The sequence below is a fragment of the Pleurodeles waltl genome, chromosome 5, assembly GCF_031143425.1.
Source record: "Pleurodeles waltl isolate 20211129_DDA chromosome 5, aPleWal1.hap1.20221129, whole genome shotgun sequence".
In the NCBI taxonomy this organism is placed as follows: Eukaryota; Metazoa; Chordata; class Amphibia; order Caudata; family Salamandridae; genus Pleurodeles; species Pleurodeles waltl.
This window is the reverse complement of record NC_090444.1, coordinates 416,101,441-416,120,180: the sequence shown is the minus strand read 5'-3', so window position 1 is coordinate 416,120,180 and position 18,740 is coordinate 416,101,441.

Below are 18,740 nucleotides of genomic sequence, written 5' to 3'. Positions count from 1 at the left end.
CCACCTCCAAAAGTGAAAAAGTTGCCCACATCCCGGAGGGAGAAGGGGAAAACACCTGCCACCAAGGGCTCAGGCAAAACAAAAGTGGAAAGTGGCAAGACAGCTGCGCCACCATCCAAGGTGGGGAAGGGCCAGAAAATCAAGGGCAGGTCCATGTTGATGCCAACCTGCATGGTGTACAAGACAGCCACCAGCACCGCCACCTGCACCGCTGCCACAGACACCACTGCCAGCACCGCAGACACTGAGCCCGCCACCAGCACAGCAGACACTGAGCCCGCCACCAGTACCGCAGTCAGTGAGCCCGCCACCAGCACCGCAGTCACTGAGCCCGCCACCAGCACCGCAGTCACTGAGCCCGCCACCAGCACCGCCGCCACAAAGACCGCCACCAGCACCACCGCCACAAAGACCGCCACCAGCACCGCCGTCACAAAGACCGCCGCCAGCACTGTTTCCACAGAGCCCACCTCCAGCACCGATGCCACAGAGCCCACCGCCAGCACCGTTTCCACAGAGCCCACCACCAGCACCGATGCCACAGAGCCCGCTGCCAGCAACGATGCCACAGAGTCTGCCGCAAGCACCGATGCCACAGAGTCTGCCACAAGCACCGCCGTGACTGACACCGCCGCCAGCACCGCCAGCGGCCCCGCGACATCCTGAGCCAGTGGCACCACCTCAGACATGGCTGCCATCCCCCGTGGTCAGTCGTACGAGGCTGGTGGTCAGTTCCATGAGCCTGGCTAGCTTGCATGTTGAACCACCGTCAGTGGAGTGTCACATCCACTACCTGAGTCCTTGGCAGGATGAAGCACCCTGAGCACAAAGCCCCCTCCCGAAGCAGTGGAGTATCACATCCACTACCTGAGTCCTTGGCAGGATGAAGCACTCTGGGCACAAAGCCCCCTCCAGAACCAGTGGAATATCACATCCACTACCTCAGTCCTTGGCAGGATGAAGCACTCTGGGCACAAAGCCCCCTCCAGAACCAGTGGAGAAAGGCATCCACTTCCTCTGTCCTTGGCAGGATGAAGCACTCTGGGCACAATGCTCCCTCCAGAACGAGTGGAGAAAGGCATCCACTACCTCAGTCCTTGTCGGGACGAAGCACTCAGGGCACAAGGCCCCCTCCAGAACCAGTAGCGTATCACATCCACTACCTCAGTCCTTGGCAGGATGAAGCACTCTGGGCACAAAGTCCCCTGCAGAACCAGTGGAGTATCACATCCACTACCTCAGTCCTTGGCAGGATGAAGCACTCTGGGCACCAAGCCCCCTCCAGAACCAGTGGAGAAAAGCATCTACTTGAGAGACTGTGGCTTTGCACTCCCCAGGATAAAGCAGTGGGCAAAACACCCACTGGAGAGACTTGAGACGCTGTGGCTTTGCACTCCCCAGGATAAAGCAGTGGGCAAACTACCCACTGAAAAGACTTGAGAGACTGTGGCTTTGCACTCCCCAGGATAAAGCAGCAGGCAACCCACCCAAGGGAAAGACTTGAGAGAATGTTTCTTTGCACTCCCCAGGCTAAAGCAGTGGGCAACCCACCCACTGAAAAGACTTGAGAGACTGTGGCTTTGCACTCCCCAGGATAAAGCAGTGGGCAAACCACCCACTGGAGAGACTTGAGAGGCTGTGGCTTTGCACTCCCCAGGATAAAGCAGTGGGCAAACCACCCACTGGAGAGACTTGAGAGACTGTGGCTTTGCACTCTCCAGGGTACATCAATGGGCATGGAGCCCCCTCGTGGAGCTGTAGTTGTGCACTCATCCCGCTGAGGTTTCCCCCCTTCCCTTCCCTCTGAGGTGCCTGTTTCATTTCGATCTGAAGCCCCAGCAGTGTCCTCTCCGTTTGGAGTCTGGTATCGAGTGTGGGCCTCGCCCATGCATTTTGGGCCCAGTGGTGCACGGACTATGAATTGTGCACTATCCAGACTTGTATAGTTGGTGTACATAATTGTTTATACTGTATTTAAAGTTTTTACTAATGGATTTTTATTGATTACAATCATTACAATCATTTCCTTTTGTCATTGCGTTTTTCCAGGGGGGATTGGGGGTGTAAATCTAATGTTGCAGCATGTATTAGTGTGTTCTGTTGTTGTGGGTGAGGGTGGGGGTGTTGCGTGTTGCGTGTTGCGTGTGTGTGTCACTTTCTTTTCCCTCCCCCTCCTTTGTGTTGTAGGTGCAGTACTCACTGTGGTCGTCGCCGCCATCGTTCGTACTCCTGGTAGAGGAGCAGGAATACTATTGCAGGGAGGATTTGGAGTTCTGGCTCCATGGTGTTCTGGTTCCTCGTGGGTTGTGTAAAGGTGAGTGGTTCCCCTTCCAAGTCCGGTTTCTGCTGTGTTTTTGTTCACGTAGGTTCCACCCCGGAAAAGGTGGTGGATTGGCCTTACATAATAGTGTGGGCAGTAAATTGTCTTCCGCTTGTCTGTTGGCGTTGACTGCCATGCTGTTTGTTTGTACCGCCGTGGCGGTCGGAGTGTTAAAGTGGCTGTCTATGTTGGCGGTTTCCGCCCTGGTCGTGATTCCATTTTTTTACCGCCGGCCTGTTGGTGGTCTTACCGCCGCTTTAACACCAACCGCCAGGGTTGTAATGAGGGCCTATGTCCGCATTTGAGGAGTGTGCAGATGTCATCGGTGGCTGCAAGAAGAACTCTTCTCCTTGCTGTGTTTGCTGTGGAATCCAGACTGAGAGGTATACAGAGAGTTGTTGTCCTCGAGGAACTGTCGCAGTTGCGAGTTTATGGCTTTTTCCAGTATTTTGGCTGGGTATGGTATCAGCGAGAGGGGTCGGAAGTTGTTAAGCTATGATGGGTCCCTGTGGGTTTCTTTAGGAGGGGGCAGACTTGGTGTGTTTCCAATCTTCAGGAAAGGTGTCTGTTTTAATGGAGCAGTTCAGCGTCTATGGAGTTCGGGGTCGATGTATGCACTGGCTCTGTTGTAGATGTGGTGAGGACAGGTGTCTATTGAAGCTCCGGAGTGAATGCTGTTCATGGTGATTTCAGTCTCTTCTGTGGTGAGCGTGGACCAGCTGCGGATGTTTTGGGTGGGTTCTGGGTGGCTGGGTCAGTCACACGTTCTGACGCTGGGTGGGTTCTGTGGGAGGAAGTTGCCATATATGTCCTTAATCTTGCAGTGGAGGAAGGTGGCCAGTTTGTCGCAGAGGTCTTGTGATGGAGTGATGTTGGTGGCTTCGGAAGGAGGATTGGTGAATTTGTTGATTACCGTGAAGGGTTTTCTCGTGGTGTGTGGGGAGATGTTGATGCGTTCACGGAATACAGCTTTTTTTGCGTTCTTGATGAGTTGGTGATGGGTGGCAATGGCGGCTCTGAAAGAGGCGAGGTCTTCGCTGGTTTAGCTTTTTCTCCATTTCTTCTCTGGGTACCTGCAGGTGCGTTTGGATTCTTGGAGTTCAACAGGGAACAAGCTGGCTTTTTTTGGGACACGCTTGAGGAGTTGAGGTTGCATGCTGCAGTGTTGCCGTGGTCGGTGGGTGACAGGGGTGCGCTGCTCATCAGTGATTCTATTCCATTTCCTGTAGGGGGCCTGGGGATGTGCAGGCGGCTGTTGGGTGTGGTGATGGAGAAGTGTATGCAGTGATGGTCGGTCCAGTCTGGAGTGAAGGTATTGTTGATGGTGATCCGGTTGCTTGAGATAAAAATGGGGTCTTGTGTGTGTATTGGGGTGTTCATGGGCAAGGTGATCAGTTGCTTGAGGCCGTGAGTGGCGAGATTGTCGAGTAGGAAAGTGGTGTTTCGGTCATTGCAGTCCTCAAGGTGGAAATTCAAGTCACCCAGGAGAGGGTTTGCAGTGGATGCCAGGGCATGGGGATTGGTGATGTCTACAATGGCATTGATGAAGACTGGGTGGGGGCCAGGTGGTTTGTAGACTAGGGTGCCATGAAGGGAGGGATTGTGAGTGGCGTAGACCATGAAGTGTCGGTGTTCCATTGTGGTGCAGTGTTCCTCCCTGTTGACTGTGATGCGGAGTGAGGACTTATATACGATGGCCAGTCCTCTGCTAGGACTGGAGGGTCAGTCCTTCCTTAAGAAGTTGTAGCCACCAGAGATTGCGATGGCGATGTCCGGTCTGGAGGCAGGGTTGGTCTAGGTCTCGGTCAGGAAGGCAATGTCTGGATGGGTGGAGTCTATCAGGTCCCAGAGTTTGGTGGTGTGCTTGTGGAGGGAGCATATATTTAGAAGGAGGCAGTTGATGAGGTTGTGGTGGGCATCAGTGGTTTGAGGTTTGGGGTGTTCCAGTTGTCTGTTGTGGCTGAAACTGAGGTTGCAATTCAGGCAGGAAAAAGGTCAGCGGGTGACCTTAGGAGGTGCGGTGCAGCAGACGCTGAGGTGTCCTGTGTTAAGGTGGTGGAGGGTCTTGGTGTCATAATGGAGAGTGGCCAGGGAATGGCTCGTCGGAGATCCAGGGTTTCTGGTGCTGGGTGCGGTCAAGGAGCAGACGTGTGCAGAGGGGCTTGCCTTTGGCGCACCTTCAGTGTGCTAGCAGCGCACCTGCTGTGGATGGCCACCATTAAGAAGGGGAGGGAGGTGGGGGTCCAGTCAGCTGGGAGGTGGGAGGGCTGAAAAAGCGCTTTGCAAAAGGGGTACAGGGTCAGGCTACAGGGGCAGCGGTGGCTCAGGAGGGAGAGGGAAACAAGAAGGAAGAAAATAGGAGAAGAGACAGAATGAAGAAGAAAGAACCAAAATTAAGTAAAACACAGGTAAAATGCAGAGGTAAAAAGCAGGAGTAAGGAGAGACAGAGAGAGATGGAGAGACTTACTTGTAGATGGCCACTAGGACACCAGGGATGAGGCGCAGGCAGGAGCCTGTGGGTGGAGGAGGGCCTCGAATTGAGAGTCAGGCAGACTCTCAGTACATTCCCTGAGGCAGAGGGAGCAGCAGTAGGAGAAGAGGAGGGCAACAGATGCTGGCCAGGAGGTCAGTGGAGTTGCCCTCTCACAGCACTGCAGCTGCCATTAAGAAGGGGAGGGAGGTGTGGGGTCCAGTCAGCTGGGAGGCGGGAGGGCAGGGAAAGCACTTCGATGGGAGGGCACAGGGGCAGCAGCTGCATGGGAGGGAGTAGGGAACAGAAAGGCAGAAAATAGGAGAAGGGACAGAAAGAAGAAGAAAGAACCAGAACAAAGTCAAACAGAGGTCAAATACAGCAGTAAAAAGCAGGAGTAAGGAGAGACAGCGAGAGACGGAGATACTTACTTGTAGATGGCCACTAGGCCACCAGGGCTGAGGAGCAGGCAGGAGGCTACGGCTGGAGGAGGGCCTCGAACTAAGAGTCAGGCAGACTCTAAGTTTGTTTCCTGAAGCAGCAGCAGCAGGAGGAGCTGTGGAGGGCAACAGGCGCCTGCCAGGAGGTGGGATACGGGAGATAGGGGATACGGAAGTTGTCATAAACCCCTTCTGGGACCATAACTGTCTGAAGTCATGCATGACACCTGAGCCGTACTATTGGTGAAAATCATTACTTTCAGGTGGTTTGAGACACTGCAGGCTCTAGCAAGAGCAATCAATTCAGCCACTTGTGCAGAAAAAAATCCTTAAAGCCAGGAAGATCAACAACTCCTGAAATTGTGCAGACTGCATAGGCAACTCTCAAACTTCGTCCATTGTCTTGTAAACATGAGACATCCACATATAGCACAAAATCAGACTCAGATAGTGGCTCATCTTGTATATCTGGTCTCAGCTTAGTGCATAGTTCAGTGACATTGAGACAGTGATGATCCACATCGCAAACATCATTTTTTATTGTCTGGGTTGGGCAACAGTGTAACAGGATTTAGAAGAGCACAGTGCATAACAATCACATTTTTGGCTGCAAGTATGGTTTGTTCATCCTTAATGTAGGAAGCTGGCTCGCTATATAGTTAATTAAAATGAAGTACATTGTGCAGAGAGTCCAGTGAATCCCCAACTGGTTTTGCAGAGGCAAAAGCAGATAGGACTAATGCTCTATTTTGCTATTTCATGGTAGTTTGGGTGAGCAGTGAGGCTTATCAGAGGGTAGTGCTAAGCATTTATTGTTCTCACAGAGTCAAGAAATAAGACACACACTCAAAGAATAAATCTGAGACCAATTTAGAAAAAAATAACAATTATTTTTATATATTTCAAACCCAAAAACTTTGTATTCAGGTAAGTAAGCTTATAAGCATGAATATTTTGCAGTTTCAGAAATCAACACTCATCAATTTTCAGGGTTCTCTACATGTTATCTGAATGGAGGAAAACAGTGAGCAGAAAACACAGGGTTAACAATGGCTTACCAGGTTGAGCTTGGGAAGCATAGGTAAGTACTGGGCACTGATCAAAAACATCCCAACAGGTTTTCACCAGGCAGCACTGCAAAGGAGCAGTAAGGCATCTGGTGCCAAATGGTTCTCTATGGGAGTTGGACCTCATGACAAAGAAGCTGCAGACTGTGGCTAGGAGGCCAGTCAGGGACAACAAGCAGTTAGGTAGTAGACTTGGGGTGTTTGGGACATAAGTGTACCTTTGGCCCTCTTCTCCTGTTCCCGGGGGTGACAGATGCAGGAGTGTCTTTAGGCATCAGGTTTTTACGTCCGGAAGCATTCTAAGTCAGGGGGTCCTGTGTTTTGAGGTTGCAGGCGTCCTCAGGGAGTCTGCAGGGGTGGACCCAGGGTGGACTTGATCTCAGGAGAGCTGGGGGAGGTTGTTGGCACCAGTGACTCACCTCAGATGTGGTCAGGGGTGATGGGTCTAGTGGTTGCTGGAGGTGTCGGATTTTCTCTCACCAACAGAATGTGGGAGAGGGGACCTGTGTGCAGAAGTTGAAGGCATCTCGGGTGAGTCTGAGTTGGGTGAAACCACACTGGACTCGGTGTCTGGACAACTGAGGAACTGCGTTGGCACTGTTGGTTGGCTTCACCCCAGGTTTTGGATGTTGGGTGCAGTGGTCACTTCAGGTATTGGGTTTCAGTGGTTCCAGCACCTGCAGAGTCTTTTCTTTGGAGCTTCTTCTCACAGGGCAGGTACGCTGCCTATTGGAGACTTGAGTCTTTATTGACAGCTGGACTAGTTGGCTTCTTGTGCAGGGTACTTTCAGGTCAGCAGGCAGTCCAGCTGCTTCATCTTTTCCTCATCTGCTGGTGCAACCCTTCTTTGTCCAGGTCTTCTTAGGTTGTTGAAATCTGAGTTCTATGTTTCAGGTGTGCAACCTAAATACTCAATTTAGGGGCATTACAAGGAGTGCCAGGAGGTATCCAATGGGCTGACCATCTTTAGGGTGACTACACCCTTTTTATGGCCACTTCCGCTGGGAAGTGGTCACAACCCTAACCCTAGTGGCCTAATTTCTTCCAAGCAAGATGGAGGAATTTAAAAAGTAGTGTCCACTTCAGCTCGTCCTCCTTAGGGGTGGGACTGGCATGAAGTGGGTGGTCCTCCTAATTTAAACTAATTTTCCTGACTGTGCTGCTGACAAAAGTGGGGTCAGGACAGGGGGGTTAGTGAGCTCCACCATTTGGACAGAGTTGCATTACAAAGGTGACAAGGTCTTTGAAACTTCCTGCCCTGGAATGTCCATCCTGCCTAGGAGAGGAGATCACACCTCCGTCTAGTGCAGGCTTTTGTGTTAGGCCCTTGAGAGCACTGGCTCTCACCTTGGGGGCCAGAAACACATCTGTGGTGGCTAAACTAGCCAGGATCAGTCAGTCAACACACTAGTAGTTGGTAGGTTTTCAGAGGGTTCCTCTAAGGTGCCCTCTGTGTGCATTTATTAATAAATCCATCACTGGGGTCAGTGAGGGTTTATTATTCTGAGATGTGTGATACCAAACATCCCAGGATTCAGAGAAGTCATCTTGTAAGTTGGGAACTCGTAATGACCAGTATCCAGCACATGCATATAAAATGGTTTCCCTGAGCACTTACTAGAATCAGAATCAACAGAGATATAGCAGGGGCATATCTGCTCATGCATCTATGCCTCCACATGTGCCTGGAGGCACCATGCCTTAGGGCTGGCTTATACCTGGCACATGCAGTGATAGGGGACCCAGCAGACAGGGGTGTGTGACAGGTCGTGTTTTAATTTTAGCCTGCACAAACACATATAGTCTGCAATGGCAGCACTATGTGGGTTTGGCGAGGGATCCCTGAGGAGGGCACAACTGGTGCTGCAACCCTCAGAGACATTCCTTAGTACACCAGGCCCTAGGTACCATGGGTACCATTTACTAGGGACTTACAGTGGTAGCTAAAGAGCTTGCCAACTGTGCAACACAACTGCTCAGTTTTGAGGAAAGAGATTTGGCACTGGGGACCTAGTTAGCAGGGACCCATTGCACTAACGGTCAAAGCCACATAAAAATCCAGGCAAAATATGTGGGGGCTAACAAGGTCAAAAAGGGTGCTTTCCTACACTTAGTAAGGCAGCTTACTAGTCAAAAGCTCAGTTCTGGTAATTGTCAACAGTAACTCAGCAGAATGAGGCACACAAACGGTTAGTTGACTATGATTACACACCACTCTATGCAGATGCTGACCTACGCCACTGCTTTAAGGCAATCTGGTAGCGCAGAAGCTATGGGATCAAGAATGGCATAGAAATAGGCCACGGGCCATTTGGTGTTTCCCTGTAGGTGTTTAAGCACTGAGAGAGTGCAGCCCTCCTCCTCACTACAAAAAAGTGCAAATTACTCATTATAATTAGGCATTCCTAGTGCTGGGGCATGCCATATTTTGGACCAGGACTGAGTTGCAAGGCAGAACCAAGGACTTCAGATTCTTCTTGAGAATCTGTTAAAGATGGAGGGACTCTCGGTGTACCCTTGTGGGACTCTGCACCATGCCAAAACGCGATTGTCGAAACAAAATGCAAAGATACACTGACTGTCCTCATGAAAGTGTATAGAAAAGAAAGTCTGTCACATATTGATAACTGTGAACCACTGCTCCTCACATGGAATCTCAAACAAATTCATAGCTGGATTCGGTACCATGGGACAAAAGGGAACAACAACGATGTTCACTTTTCTCCAACCTTGAAGATGCAATATTTCCTACTTGGCTTCTGTAAGCCCATAATGGGTGAATTGCATGGACCCCCCCGTAATCTCACTCAGAATATCTTGTTGAATCATATATTCAATTACTGGAGTAATCCCATAAATAGTTTCAGGAGTCAAATTATCTTGGGGTGTTCTTGGATATTCAGCATTTGGCTTCACTGTGATTCGAACGGGTTCAACACCCTTCATCAACCCGATGTCCTTTTCTGAAAAAGCCCAAATCTCAGACCTGACTGCATCCTTACGGTTTGGCGGCAAGTCATCAATTGTCATCATGATAAACAATGCTTTGTAAGAACAGTCATTCACCAGTTTGAAGGCGACATCCTCATCATCAGTTTGCATTTCTCCACAATTCAGCAAAGGAGTTTTCTCCCCAAGAGACTCTCTGCGCTAGATTCATACACCATGGTGAACCTCCTCAAAAGACCATATTTTCAATGGTACTTCTGTTATTTCTGGGTTTGTCATGTGTTTATTCTCAACTCCTATAACCCCTTTGCTGCCAGGCCTTTTCTCCCTCCTGTGTCGAGCCTTTTTTTTAGCTATTTGGGGCAGTTCGTGCTTAGGCCCTCATAACTTTTTGTTCACATAACCTACCCACACCAAATTTGCGTCCTTTTTTTCCAACAAACTAGGGATTCTAGGGGTTCCCAGACTTTGTGGGTTCCCCTGAAGGAGAACAAGAAATTAGCCAAAATACAGTGAAAATTTTGTTTTTTTCAAAGAAATGGGAAAAAAGGGCTGCAGAAGGCAGCTTGTTGTTTTTTCCCTGAAAATGGCATCAACAAAGGGTTTGTGGTGGCAAGATCACCATCTTCCCAGCTTTCAGGAACAGGCAGACTTGAATTGGAAAACCCAATTTTTCAGTACAATTTTGACATTTTACTGGGGCATACCCCATTTTTACTATTTTTTGTGCTTTCAGCCTCCTTCCAGTTAATGACCAAAATGGGTAAGAAACCAATACAGAAAGCTAAACATTTATGAAAAGTAGACAAAATTCTGAATTTAGCAAGGGGTCATTTGTGTACATCCTACAAGTGTTTCCTACAGAAAATAACAGCTGAAATAAAAAAATATTGAAATTGAGGTGAAACAACCAACCATTTTTCGCCACGTTTTACTCTGTAACTTTTTCCTGCGATGTCAGATTTTTTAAAGCAATATATCGTTACGTCAACTGGACTCTTCTGGTTGCGGGATATATATAGGGCTTGTAGGTTCATCAAGAACTCTAGGTACGCAGAGCCAATAAATGAGCTGCACCTTGCAATGGGTTTTTATTCTATACCGGGTATACAGCAATTCATTTGCTGAAATATAAAAAGTTAAAAATAGGTATCAAGAAAACCTTTGTATTTCCAAAATGGCCACAAGATAAGGTGTTGAGAAGCAGTGGTTATTTGCACATCTCTGAATTCCGGGGTGCCCATACTAGCATGTGAATTACAGGGCATTTCTCAAATAAACGTCTTTTTTACAAACTGCCTTACATTTGGAAGGAAAAAATGTAGAGAAAGACAAGGTGCAATAACACTTGTTTTGCTATTCTGTGTTCCCCCAAGTCTCCCGATTAGAATGGTACCTCACTTGTGTGGGTAGGCCTGGCGCCCACGAAAGGAAAAGGCTCAAAACACAACGTGGACACATCACATTTTTTCACAGAAAACAGAGGTGTTTTTTGCAAAGTGCCTACCTGTGGATTTTGGCCTCTAGCTCAGTCGGCACCTGGGGAAACCTAGCAAACCAGCACATTTCTGAAAATTAGACACCTAGGGAAATCTAAGATGGGGTGACTTGTGGGGCTCTGGCCAGGTTCTGTTACCTAGAATCCTTTGCAAACCTAAAAATTTGACCAAAAAAACACTTTTTCCTCTCATTTCGGTGACAGAAAGTTCTGGAATCTGAGAGGAGCCACAAATTTCCTTCCACCCAGCGTTCCCCCAAGTCTCCTGATAAAAATGGTACCTCACTGGTGTGGGTAGGCCTAGCGTCCACGAAAGGAAATGGCCCAAAACACAACTTGGACACATCACCTTTTTTCACAGAAAACAGAGGTGTTTTTTGCAAAGTGCCTACCTGTGGATTTTGGCCTCTAGCTCAGCCGGCCCGGGGGGGGCAGAAATGGCCTAAAATAAATTTGTCCCCCCAACCCCCCTGGGGAGCGACCCTTGCTTACGGGGTCGCTCCCCTTGCGTGACAGTGGCTCAAAAAAAAGATCCCCGGTGCCTAGTTGTTTCTGCCCCCTTGGGGGCAGATTGACCTAAAATTGGCCGATTTGCCCCCAAGGGGGGCAGAAATGGTCTAAATACAATTTGCCCCCCAGGGGAGCGCCCCTTGCCTAATGGGTCACTCCCCATCTCTAAAAAAACAAACAAAAAACACACAAAAAAATTAGCCCTGGCACCTAGAGGTTTCTGCCCCCCCTGGGGGCACATCGGCCTAATAACAATAGGCCGATCTACCCCCAGGGGGGGGCAGAAATGGCCTAAAATAAATCCCCCCCCCCCCAGGGAGCGACCCTTGCCTACGGCGCAAAAAAAAATCCCTGGTGCCTAGTGGTTTCTGCCACCCTTGGGGGCAGATTGACATAAAATGCCCCCTTTGGGGGCAGAAATGGCCTAAATACAATTTGCCCCTCCAGGGGAGCGACCCTTGCCTACGGGGTCCATCCCCATCTGTAAAACAACAACAAAACAAAAAAAAGCCCCGGTGCCTAGTGGTTTCTGACCCCTCCCCACCCCCCCTTGGGAGCAGACCGGCCTAAAATAAATTTACCCCCCCAGGGAGCGACCCTTGCCTACGGCGCAAAAAAAAAGATCCCTGGTGCCTAGTGGTTTCTGACCTAAAATCGTCCGATCTGCCCCCAAAGGGGCAGAAATGGCCTAAATACAATTTGCCCCTCCAGGGGAGCGACCCTTGCCTAAGGGGTCGCTCCCCATCTGTAAAACAACAACAAAACAAAAAAAAGCCCCGGTGCCTAGTGCTTTCTGCCCCACCTTGGGGGCTGATCGGCCTAATTAAAATAGGCTGATCTGCCCCCCAGGGGGCAGAAATGGCCTAAAATAAATTTGCCCCCCAGGGGAATGACCCGTGAAATTCACGAAAAAATAAATAAAATACCTCCCTGGTGTCTAGTGGTTTCTGTCCCCCTTGGGGGCAGATTGGCCTCATAAAAATAGGCCAATCTGCTCCCAAGGGAGACAGAAATGGCCCAAATATAATTTGCCCCCTAGGGGAGCGACCCTTGCCTAATGGGTCGCTCCCCACCTCTAAAAAACTAAAAAAACAACAACAAAAAAATTATCCCTGGTGCCTAGAGGTTTCTGCGGCCTAATAATAGGACGATCTGCCTCCAGGGGGGGCAGAAAAGGCCTTAAAAAAATGCCTCCCCCTGGGAGCAACCCTTGCCCAAGGGGTCGCTCCCTCATGCCAATTTCCAAATAAAAATAAAATCCCTGGTGTCTAGTGGGCTTTTCAAAAGCCGGATTGCTTTACAAAGGAATTTCCTTCCCTTTAAAGCCTCTCCGGCCTCCTCCACATGATCGGAAGAGAAATGCTTTGCATTTCTCTTCCGATCGATGGGAGGAGGCCTCTGTGATTGTCAGTGCGCAATCACGCACTGACGGCACGGGGGGGTAGGGGGTGGAAGGGGAAGGGCTTCCCTTTCCATCCCTGCCTTGGCGGGATGGGGGAGAACCCCACAGAGGGAGCGCTAGCGCTCCCTCTGGGCTCTGTGCCCAGGACGTAATGGTTACGTCCTGGGCACACGAGCACTGTGCCTCAGGACGTAACCATTACGTCCTGGGCAGCACAGAAGGGGTTAACTTGGATCATTTTTCCTGAGAGGTGTAGGTTTGGGACATCTACTTTTCTTAGAGTAGAATGGGTAGCACCAGTGCCAACCCAAAAGCACAACGGTAGTCATTCACTTCACCATCTATGAATAGACCACTCTGGTCTACCTCCAAGACTGTGACAAGTTTGCAATCTTTCTCAGCCTCAGGCACCATCATGCTGACTGATCAGAGCTATAGCTTTCCGATATCTCAAACATGGGGTACTGTTGGAAGGGATTATTATCTTGAAATGCATTTGAATTCATGTTTGTAACTTTATTAGAAACTAATCTAGGGCCATTCGCATATTGCTGTGGCATTGGTGTTACGCCACAGATGGGTTTTCAGCCCCCAGAAATACATTCTCTGCCTGCAATGAGGCCCGCTATCCGTTACTCGGCCCGTCGTGCCTCCTGAATGCCGCATGTCTGCCCGCAGTGTCTTTCCTGTTCCCGGCAGTGAGGATGGGTGGCCTGGGGTTGGGCCACAGATCTCGCCGTGAGTACCTCTCATCCTACTCTTGTGTAGCCAGTATGCCCTGCGACGCTCACATAATGCTTACCTTCTCTTGGGTTCTTGGGCTATTTTTTCTTCCAGACATGCTTTCTCTTTGCCAGGGTGATATTCCCTTCCCAGCTTGCACTGTTTCCCTTTTTAATTATTCCCTTTCCAAGGTGGCTTCTGTCTAGCTTTCTCTGTGGTACTTTCCCAATCTAATATGGTGTTGTTTCCTTTTCCCGCTTTTTCACTTCCTGTCCATTGGTACATAAGGAGCTTGGGTTCTTATTTTTATTGCGTTACAACACTCCCTGTTGGTGGTGGTCCTCGCTCCTGCTTGTTGTTCCTGTGGATTTGTTCTTGCTTGTTTTTTCCCTTCAGCTTCCTGTCCTTGGAGTTCTGATTTTTGCTGCTCCTTCTACTGTTCTTTGTAGTTCCAGCCTAGGGGTTTTTTCCCTTGTGCTTTTTCCTCTGGGACTCCTTTTGGAGGGCACAGGCTGCCTTGGCATCTGCCTTGTAAGCAGCACCGTGGCTACTGGAAGGGGTCGGCCCCTATCTTGGCCAGACCAGAATGTGCAAGATCCGAAGTCATACCCTGCTTTCATCTGACAAGGGTGGTAAGAGAGAGGTGGAAGGTGACAATCGGGGGTTGTGGAACCTGCATCACTGGAGCTTGTGGTACAACAAAATTCTGCACTCTTTGTCTTTGCACATTTTGCATTTGTACGGGGTTGTTACTCTGGGGCTGTACAAACCCTGAATTCTGGAGTTGATTAGCTGGATTCAAAAAGACATTCCCCCTCCAATGCCCCAACTTGCTGCAAAAATGACAAGGGTTTATCTACTCCAGACTACCCACATCCATGTGTGAACTGGTATCAATTGGAGCACCTCGACCTTTACTCTGCATCACAGAAGTTCCCTGCTGATATACTCCTTGCTTAGCAACAACATTCCCCACAAAAGGCTGGGTCTGGCTACTTCTCTGAGCAGTCTTCTTCTGAGCAACCATTAACTTCTCCTTTAATTTCTTATGTTTCACCTCTATCTTATCACTGCTGTACTTCTCATATCTTAAAGTTTCATCAACTGATTTTTTCTGCCAGCAAATCAACATTTGGTGAATCATCATGCTAATTTCAGGTTTCAATCCTGTCAGAACTCGACAAAATGTCCCATATCGTTTATCTCAAACAACTCCATTCCACATTACTGCTTCAACCCCTCCAGCAATCTCTCATAATAAGTGTGAATGGACTCTTTAGGTTCTTGAGTATTCTGTATATTTTGCGCAAATCAGAACCTTTTGGTGACACCTTTGACTTTAAAAATTTCACCACCTGCTGAAACTTTTTCATCACTTTTGGAACTTAAAGGTGCCTCCCACAGGTGTACTAGAGGTTGGAAGTCTATGATATGTAGAAATGGAACTGCACTCCATAAGATTCATAGTTGAATCAGCATTCACCACACACAGAGAATTTGAATTTGTTGGGATTGGAGGAACAAATCGTCTCATATCAGGACTTATGCAAACACTACCTGAAACACTTGCTGTGCCGGGGACAATCAAATCATAAATTGTATTTCCTGGGAAATCAGATTTATACATGAGGACCACAGGACCAACAATAACTGCGACAATAAGAGCATCTGCAGTGTTTGGGACAGTAGGATTTGCAGGAACCCAAATTCCTGAACCTTCTCTTAACGGTTTATGGTGCATATTCACCGGAGTAACCCCCACTGAGCCAGGATACACAGTAGCTAATCCAAGACTCCCACCACCATTAGTACTATCTCCTCCCTCCACTGGGGTCTCATTATACAAAGGTGGACATTCTGACAATAATACATCTAAAAGGCTATCACCAGAATCACTGTCAGTGATCTCACTCATATCGTCTGCCTTCTTTTGTTTCTTGTCATTTTGCTATTCCTTCTCTCTCAAATGTTTCGCTCATTAGAGCTGAGTACAATCTAACTCCCTCTATAATGTCAGTTCTCCACTTCATTTGTTCAGCATCTCATCTGGCATAAGTATGCATTGCTTTTCAAGCTCTTCCCTGATACTTCTCTTTCTCTCTAGCATAAGCAACATGGTTCGAAGCATTTAACGCCTCATACAGTGCAGGTCTGGGAGGTGATTTTATCCCATATATTATCCTCCTCAAGTTTTCAGTAATTCTCCGATTAAATGTGCCATAACGTGGAAACCTCGATGCACCTTCCTTTTCTGTGACCTTGTGCCACTGACCATGCCAAATACATGTGTGAAGCCCTTCATTTATTGCCATACAATGACCTGGGGTATCTTAAGGAAGTGCCTCTTCTCCTTCTCTGCTAGGTACAGGCATATCTCCTCTAAAGTAATCTGGTACAACCTTGAAACCATTTATTTTTTGATCAAATAATCTCATATAAATTTGTTGTTTTGGACCAGGAAATGACTCGTTGTACACAGTTCTCGTTCAACAGCAATACCCAATTGCACCACAATCCCTTGTGATAAACAACCAATAGCACCACAGCACTACATCAACTGATCAATGCCAACACAGCACAATGCAGCGATTCATGATTTTTTGTAATCTGCACATGCCCACTCTTCTCAGCATCAAACATGCTTAACAAAATACAATACAAATCACTTTGGTCTGCTCCACTAAAGAATTGACAGACAATGGTCAAAGTAATCAAGCACTTTAAACGAAACCTTGACCTGCAGGGTGACATTCAGATTGTTACAGATTCACCCAGGGCATCACGATTCACTATACGAACCACATCTCACATTCACACAAAGAAAAATTTCCCTTTCTCAATAGTGCCATCAACGAGGTCTCACAACAAGCACCACCAAACTTAACAGACAATTACAATATAGTGTCTTATATACTTTTTTATTCTATCCTGGGATTTTAGGTCATAATGGTCCTGATAGCAACTTCAACTTCTTTTACTAAACACCACACTCACACGACATGCAAAACATCTCAGTAAAAGCAAACTTCACAAAGCACCGCAAGTTAAACATGAACCAATGCAACTCATGACCATATTGATACTCATTCCTCCATTGACACAACACTCTCTCAAATCTCTGGAATCTGCCAATCTTCCAAATTCTGGACATAGGCACTAGGGGCAGGACTCTAGGAATATAGTTTTAGCTCTCCTTACTTCAAAACCCAAGCCTACCTCACTCTGCTACCATCTAATGATGCTCAGTGCTTATATTTCAATTTTTCTTCTTCTGATGGACATTTTTTGGGGTACTTGAGTGGGAAAGAGAGTCAAAACCCACCCATAAAATCAATTAACAGTGTAACCTATTTGGTCACACATTAAATCCAGGAGGCAGTAGCTTAAATGTAAACGTTTATTACAAAGTAAGAGCCAGACAGATGTAAATGAATCCCAAAAAATGCTACATGAGTACAAAATCAGCAAAGGTGAAGTAAAACGTCAACTGAGGCTAAATCGTATAAGTATAAAGCATACAAGAATTTCAGTTGAAGCAACACAAAAGGTGAAAAACAGAATCTGATGATCAGTAAATAAGTTGTTATCTTCTTGCCTAATCTTTGGAGGAACTAAATTAATCTAAATACCCTAAACTAAGTTAAAGGGAAATCCTTATTAACTTTTAGAAATTGTAAGTGTCAGCATAGCGGAAACCTCAGAAGTTCTGATAGAGAAGTGGTGTATGGCATAAAGCCACACAAAAGAATAAAGAGTACAAAGGTCTGCACCCTTCCAAGTTTCAAGGGAATCTGTTCTACTCTAACTAAATGAACACCATTTAAACCTACAGAAACTTTAAAAAGTCCATGCCATCAACACCAGTAGTTTTCCATTGTCAGTGCATGGTTGAAATTGTCAACTCTCCTCAGGTCTCTAATTCCACGAATCAAACATCAGGACAGCTTTGAAAGTCTCCTGGTGTCTGGTACACAAACAGGAGTCTTTTCTTCTCAGTTTGTTAGCATTCCTTTGACCTTGCCAAAGTATCCACCTTTACCCTGCTATCTTCTACACACAATATACCTTTCATTAACTATAGACTCGCATGAATTCAGCTGCAAAGAAAGAATATTGCAACATGAGCAAAATGCCACGTTGAAGGTTAAAAACAAGAAATCAAGGGGCATATTTATACTCTGTTTGTGACGAATTTGTGTCATTTTTTTACACAAATTTAGCGCAACCCTAACTCCATATTTATATTTTGATGTAAGACACGTCTAACATCAAAATATAGGAGTTTGCAATATTTTGTGGATGTGTGCACCTACCTTGCGTCAATGAGATGCAAGGTAGGCATTCCCGTTTATAAAATGGTGCTATCCCCATAGGCCCATACTTATCCCCCCATGCTAAAATGATGCACCGGTCGGAGAAAGGATTATTTAATGCCTGGGTCAGACAGGTGTTAAGTGGCCTGTGGACCCATTTCCATGATTAAACTCCATAAAATGGCTCCACAGATGCCTTCCCAAGCCCCAGGAACACCCTCACCCACACCAAATCAAATCAAATCATAAACATTTTTAAAACGCGCTACTCACCCGTGAGGGTCTCAAGGCGCTAGGGGGAAGGGGTTACTGCTGCTCGAAGAGCCAGGTCTTGAGTTGCCTCCGGAATGCGAGGTGGTCCTGGGTGGTCCTGAGGTTGGTGGGGAGGGAATTCCATGTCTTGGCCGCCAGGTAGGAGAAGGATTTCCCACCTGATGGTGCGGCGGATGCGAGGGACGGTGGCGAGAGCGAGGTTGGCGGAGCGAAGTTGACGGGTGGGTGTGTAGAAACTGAGGCGGCAGTTGAGGTATTCGGGTCCCTTGTTGTGGAGGGCTTTGTGGGCGTGGGTGAGGAGTCGGAAGGTGATCCTTTTGTTGATGGGAAGCCAATGCAGGTGTCTCAGGTGGGCGGAGATGTGGCTGTTGCGGGGTATGTTGAGGATGAGACGGGCGGAGGCGTTTTGAATTCGTTGCAGATGTTTCTGGAGTTTAGCGGTGGTTCCTGCGTATAGGGTGTTGCCGTAGTCCAGGCGGCTCGTGATGAGGGCGTGGGTCACGGTCTTTCAGTTGTCGGCGGGGATCCAACAGAAGATCTTTCGGAGCATGCGGAGGGTGAGGAAGCAGGAGGATGATACGGCGTTGACTTGTTTGGTCATGGTGAGAATTGGGTCCAGGATGAATCCGAGGTTGCGTGCGTGGTCTGAGGGGGTTGGTGCGGTGCCAAGGGCCGTGGGCCACCAGGAGTCGTCCCAGGCGGACGGGGTGTTTCCGAGGATGAGGACTTCCGTTTTGTCTGAGTTCAGTTTCAGACGGCTGAGTTTCATCCATT